A 6,432-nucleotide genomic window follows, 5' to 3' on the forward strand; every position below is an offset into this window, starting at 1 on the left:
ACTGTGGCCTGTATAAAACATTTAAATGTTTTCAATGTGCACTGTTGTTTTCAATTTAAAGCATCGACATATTCTTTTAAAATTTATTTCAGTGCATTTGTCAATCGACGTGGCTCTGTATTCATTAAAAACAACTTTTTTTTTTACTCTTATCTCATATTACAAACTGATTTTAAGCCGAGGCCTCTTGTAGCATCCTTCAAAAGGGGCCCCACGCCAAACCCATTTCCTGGAGGGAGATGAAAACGGTAACACTCGTTTCATGTTTTCGCATTTAGGAAATAAATTAAGTGTTTGTGAATGCCTCCCACAGAGCAGCAGACAAATGAAAAAAAAAAAGCCACCAACTTAACAAGTGCAATGAATGTTTGTGCAAAAGTATAAACACGATGTGAAGTTTAGTTTGCTTTGTAAAAGTACATTCGGTTGTGGAACGATTTATATTGTAGAAGTATCTCTTCAGAAACTGTATAACTACAGGCGTTCATTATTCACGTATTTATTAGTTCTCATTTACATGTCCATAATGCAAAGCATCAACACGCGGCAGTTTGAAACATATTATTGATTTGTTTATGGAACCATTAAAAGAAATCCGCGTCGTCGACGGACATGGATTTCTGGTTTACGTTTTTATTATTCACATCGATTTTTATGGCTTTCATTAAATCGGAATCATTAAGGTGTGCCCAGTGTCATCAAATTACCCTTTCAAAACGTATTGTTAAACTCGAGATTAATAGGCTCATTTTAGGTCATCAGATATGCTAGATGCAGAATGCCGAATAGTTTTTGTTGCTCGTGTTTATGCAACTGGTTAGCAATGCTGACACGTTTTGCTTTTATCGTTTGTTTACGGAACAGACAATAACATGCTAGTGTGCTTGATCAATGTGGCTTGACTTGATAAAGTAATTGCAAGGGGTGTAACAGACTTAAACGAACATTATCCGCAGAAGAGTTGCAGCAGCCGGTAAATTATTGATAAGTAGTTCGATACAAATGAGGAAAACACATTATTATTGAGGCAATATTAAATAGTATCACTTGGTGCACCTTTAATGCCGATGCTGTTGTCCAGTTTCGATTTAGAACGGTCACGCATCATGTGACGTTGACCATTTTTTTAAGTTCGCGTTTGTTCATGGAACATAAGCAGTGATTTTTTTTTGTTTTGTAACAAACAGAGATGGGTCGGTGTCTTTTTGATGCTGGAGGTAGCCGGTAAAGATCCCGTCGTCATGAAGTGGAGTTTAGTTCGGCTTGGATGTTTTTAATGTCCCTTTCAGCCATGTACTCATCAAGTAGATGCACACAGATAGCAGGAGATTGAAACAATTTTTTGGAACTGCACAACAAAAAAACATTCCTGATTTCATTGCTCAACGAGTCCATTTTTACTCCAAGTGCATTACCTCGTCCTTCTCTTTCGTGATTTATACACTTTTAATGAAAGTGGCTTTTTCTCAGTGTCTCTCCATTCGGTTCATTTTGCCTTTACATAAAATGCAGCCAAAAGATGTGGGCTAAATATTTTTTTTGTTCTATTCACGGCCTGTATATCCAAATACAAAATATAAAATGATGTTAAGCTTCTGGTGTGCAAAAGGAGGTGACTCGTGAAAGTAATTTCAAAAGTGGAAATCCACAGTACATCATTTTAACGCAGTGGTTCTTCTTAACCTCGGATGCACGCACCCTCTGGGGGTGCGAGATGCCCTTTCTGGGGGGTGTGAGACACGGACAGATTTTTTTCGAAGGTAAATAATCGAAAGACAAATTAAGCACGGGCACTAAGTACAACGACTTTGTTCCACCAAACCTATGTATTCATTAACGTTATACATTTTGTCACCATTGGCATCCGAAGGGGTGCAAGGCTGCAGTAAAGTTACTCTTTGGTTCTTTCGGTAAAGTCACGTATAAAGATAAAATAATGAATTAAATACTAGCATACGACGTTTCGATTGCAACACAAGCAATCATCATCATCAGGTATAAATGAAATAGAAACACAAATCTAGTCTACTTAGACATGTAATGTAATACAACAGAGAGTCTGATCTCATTTATACCTGATGATGATTGCTTGTGTTGCAATCGAAACGTCGTATGCTAGTATATAATTTATTATTTTATCTTTATACGTGACTTTACCGAAAGAACCAAAGAGTAATTCCTGCAGTCACGAAAGCTGCAGTGAAGGTTAAGAACCACTGCTTTAATGGGACCTGCCTCAGATGCACGTCTTATGGAATGTTGCCGTTTAAATATTGGTTTTGAAAACTATACATTCTTTTTTAAAATAAACTTCAATAAAGCCAACGTAACCGCTCCCATAAAGATAATAACATTGCAGATCACCCAATCCAATCGATCGTCGATATTTTCTCTTGAACACAATTTTTGGAAAAGTAACAACTTTCTTAGACGTACGTATGCACACTCTGTGGCCAATATTATGTTTTCAAAGAGGGTCTTTGATTGGGTTTAATGCATTGCGTTTGCTTAAGCATCTCTCTGTACTTTTACCAGGGTTCTGAATGCTTTCTGGGACACGTGAGATTATGGCTGGCGTATTACATTCTGAATCGAGTTGGTTTGGAATTTCCAGAGACATCTTTTTACAAATTCAAAAGTAATTTGAAAAAGCAAAAACTCCATACTAGATATTTTTCACAAAGTAATCAACATTGTACTGTATTCTAGATTTGAAGCTTTCGTGACTGCAAGGAATCATACTCTTAGTTCTTTCGGTAAAGTCATGTAGGTAAAAAATTAAATTTAAATTAATAAAAAAAATCACGACGTTTCGGAGGCAACACAAGCCTCCGTCTTCAGGTGAAACTGTCACAGCAAAAGTATATAAGGTCGTACCTCTTAGGACTTGTCTCCACTTGATGCAGATTTTTTGCTGTGACAGTTTCACCTGAAGACGGAGGCTTGTGTTGCCTCCGAAACGTCGTGATTTGATTGTTTTTATTTTTTTATTAATTTTAATTTCATTTTTACCTACGTGACTTTACCGAAAGAACTAAGAGTATTGTACCGTATAACATGGATGTCCCGATTTGTTCCAGCTTCTTAAGGTTACTTATGTTTGTGTTAGCCTCACCAGCTAATTTCATGTATCGCATTTTTTTGTTTTTGTTGCTAAAATGTGTTTGACAAAAAGAAATAGATGCTCTCTGAACTGTGGAAGCACAGGATACTGTGTTTTGTACAAAGGTTTAAATTTCACTGCTAATTTTATATAAAAAAGGTAATAATGAATAAAAATTAAAGAGCAACAAATACCGAAAAAAAACCAATCCCCTGAAAAACAATAACTTAAAAAAAAGAATAAACTATTTGATATACTGGAATGTGTCCTTGTGCGTTTATTTATCAAAGCCGTTAACCTTGCTTCTTGTGTTTTACCTAAGCAATCCATCTGACGTGATGTTTCCAGGTCGTACCGCGTGTTGTCCGGCACGATGTCCGATGTGTCGCTCGACGTGCTAAGAGTTTTGTGAACTGAAGTTTGCTTAACGCGGAGCGAATCGTCAGACATCGTGACGAACAACACGCGGCGTACGTCATCGGGATGCAGAAAAATCTACCCAGTCGCAGTCGTAACAGGGAATTAATTTACAAACTAAACCTGAACGTGTTTTTGTTTTATCAGGTAAGACCCACTAAGCTATAGAGCTCTTTTTTCCCAAAATGACCTGACCCTATGATAGCTCAATAAAGTGGTTTATCATGTGGAAATGTATAGCAGCCAAATACTCTCAGCACATGTTTTTTTTTATGTGGAGGGAAAAACTGGAGGACCCAGAGATAAACCCACGTGACCACAGGGAGTGCATGCAAACTCCAAATATACAGGTGTCAGGGTCGGCATCGAAGGCACGACTTCCTGTATACCAGGCGAGGTAGTTAACATGACATCGAAGGCACAACCTCCTGTATACCAGGCGAGGTAGTTAACATCTTGCCACCATGGCACCCGATTCTTAGGTTTTTTTCGGTAAAGTCACGTAGGTAAAAAATTAAAATTAATAAAAGTAAAATAAAAATTCAAATAAAAAATAAAAATCACGACGTTTCGGAGGCAACACAAGCTTCCGTCTTCAGATGGAACCGTCACAGCCACGACAGCTGTATCAAGTAAATGAGAAATTACAAGAGCTACCACTCCGTATATATAATGGTTGAGGGGGGAAGGGCCCGGAAAGGCACACTTTTTATTAATATGGTAAGGTGAGGCTTAAGACTAAGAATAGACTGCATAACAAAAGACTGCTCAGTGGCTAGAGGAAGGGGGATTTAATAAACGTGCCCCTTTTTACAACTGACACCCCGGAAGATCAACTGCAACCAGTGACCTCTGGATTGCAAGTGCGGAATGCTACTCAGTACACCGTGGCACCACCACGGTGGGGAGATGTTTTTGCAACATGTGCTTAACTGATGAGCAAAAACCACTTCAGACATCACGTATAGCAGGCTCATATTATAAACATCACCAGAAACACCGCGATGACTTGTTCAAAATTGTTATTTTCCACATTAGTCAAAAGTACGTGAAAATACTGCCGAATAACAACACATACTACTCCACAATTTGCTTTAATTATTATTATTATTCTTGTGCGGCAGTGGCAATCCTTACCACATTGTTCTGACTGCATTTAGTTCGTGTGAATCAATGCTCAGCTATCTCATGCTCGGAGGAATTCTACTTAGGATGCTGCTTTAGAGCAATGACCAGAGAGCCGGCCATGCAACATGAATTAATAAATGTACCACCTGCTGCATATCCTGAAATGTGTTATTCATGGTCAGGAGCAAACAGGCCCTTTGAGGAAAGAGTGCTGCTGGATTTAAGATATTGCACTGCTTTTGCAGACGACAAATAATTCACAGTTCTGCATGCGTCGGGACGAGCTGCAGCCAAACTGAATGAGCAGTCACCTGAACTCGTTTCGAACTATTCGCACTACATTTTCAATCAAACCTATCACTCAGAATGCGCCCCAATGTTAAATTTCGATTTAAAGCTTTCGTGACTGCAGGGATTCATCTTCTTGGTTTTTTCGGTAAAGTCACGTCGTGAGAATTATTTTATTATGTTTTATTTTTATTATTTTATTACTTCCCTTCTACGTGACTTTACCGAAAGAACCAAGAAGACGCCCCAATGTTGTCAAATCTCACAAGCTTAGCAGTTTGGAGCCTGGTTAGTGCTTAGATGGAGTGACCACAAGTGTTTTCGGGGAGTCCAGAAAATCCCGTTATTTTTTGTAGTATGTATGTTAAACTTTTTTCACACCGTACGTAGCCAACCATGCTAATCGAAGAGCGTTCCAGACGGCCGCAGAAAACGCATCTGACAGAGCGTGATGCGGTGAAAGTATTCTCCCACATTTATGCTCTCCTGCCTTCACCAACCGGAACTGACCATCGCAAGGATAAACAACAACCCCCATAACCCACTCGGTGTGAGGCTCTCATCGAGAATCGCAGTAACACACAAAGGGTTGTGCATTTACATTCGCGATGCACGAAGAGCCCCTTTCGTGAAAACCGCAGCCACATGCAGTCGACGTGCATCATCCTCGTCCGCCGTGCGTGGAGTCCATATCATTAGGAGTATAAAAGAAGAAAAAATTAACCCGTAAAAACAACGTTTTTAACTATAAATCCTTTATATGCGTGGCGGCTAGAGTCCTCTCGTCCTCTGGCTTGAGATGGCTGCCACCTATGGGTCAGATGATTGCCTGCCACTATTAAGCAATTGGTAATTAAATATAATTTATTTTTTCCTAAAAAATGTCTAATTTTGAAAAAAAAAATTCACGAAAATAAATTGTCACGCACAACGAGTCTGTGTGCAAAATGTCAGCTCGATTGGTCACGGGAAGTGGGTTAAAAAAACGACCGAAAGATTTGCACGGTCGTAAGCGTGCAAGCAAGTGAACTTAATATAAAGGATTTTAAAAATAGCATTCGTACTAAGTCACGTGCTTTTTCAACATTCTACATTAGAGCAAACGTGAAGACAAAGCATCCAACTGAAAGTACTGCTGAATCACCGCGTTTTTATTTCGACTCAGGTTGCGCGTAATGTGTTTATTTGTTTATTTATTTCCATGAACATGACAATAGTGTTACATGATCCGATATGGACGAATTCCAATTTTAGTATGTTAACAGGCCACATCAACCAACCCACAGAAATCACCAGGCTTTGGAGGAAAACCTACTTCAGTTTACCTGGGAACTGAAACCGGTACCAAAACGTTGTACAAAGGTGCAGCCCTGAAATAGCTTGCCCAGAGCACTGCTGGTGGAAAATCATCTACTCATAGGGCGTTTGGGCCTACGCTTTCGCGCTGGCCAAACGACTTTAAACAGGTGGGAGTTCTTTACCTCACCACGTGCTAA

This window comes from Lethenteron reissneri, unplaced genomic scaffold (assembly GCF_015708825.2).
Source record: "Lethenteron reissneri isolate LAM-NWPU_2019-01 unplaced genomic scaffold, ASM1570882v1 scaffold_1631, whole genome shotgun sequence".
In the NCBI taxonomy this organism is placed as follows: Eukaryota; Metazoa; Chordata; class Hyperoartia; order Petromyzontiformes; family Petromyzontidae; genus Lethenteron; species Lethenteron reissneri.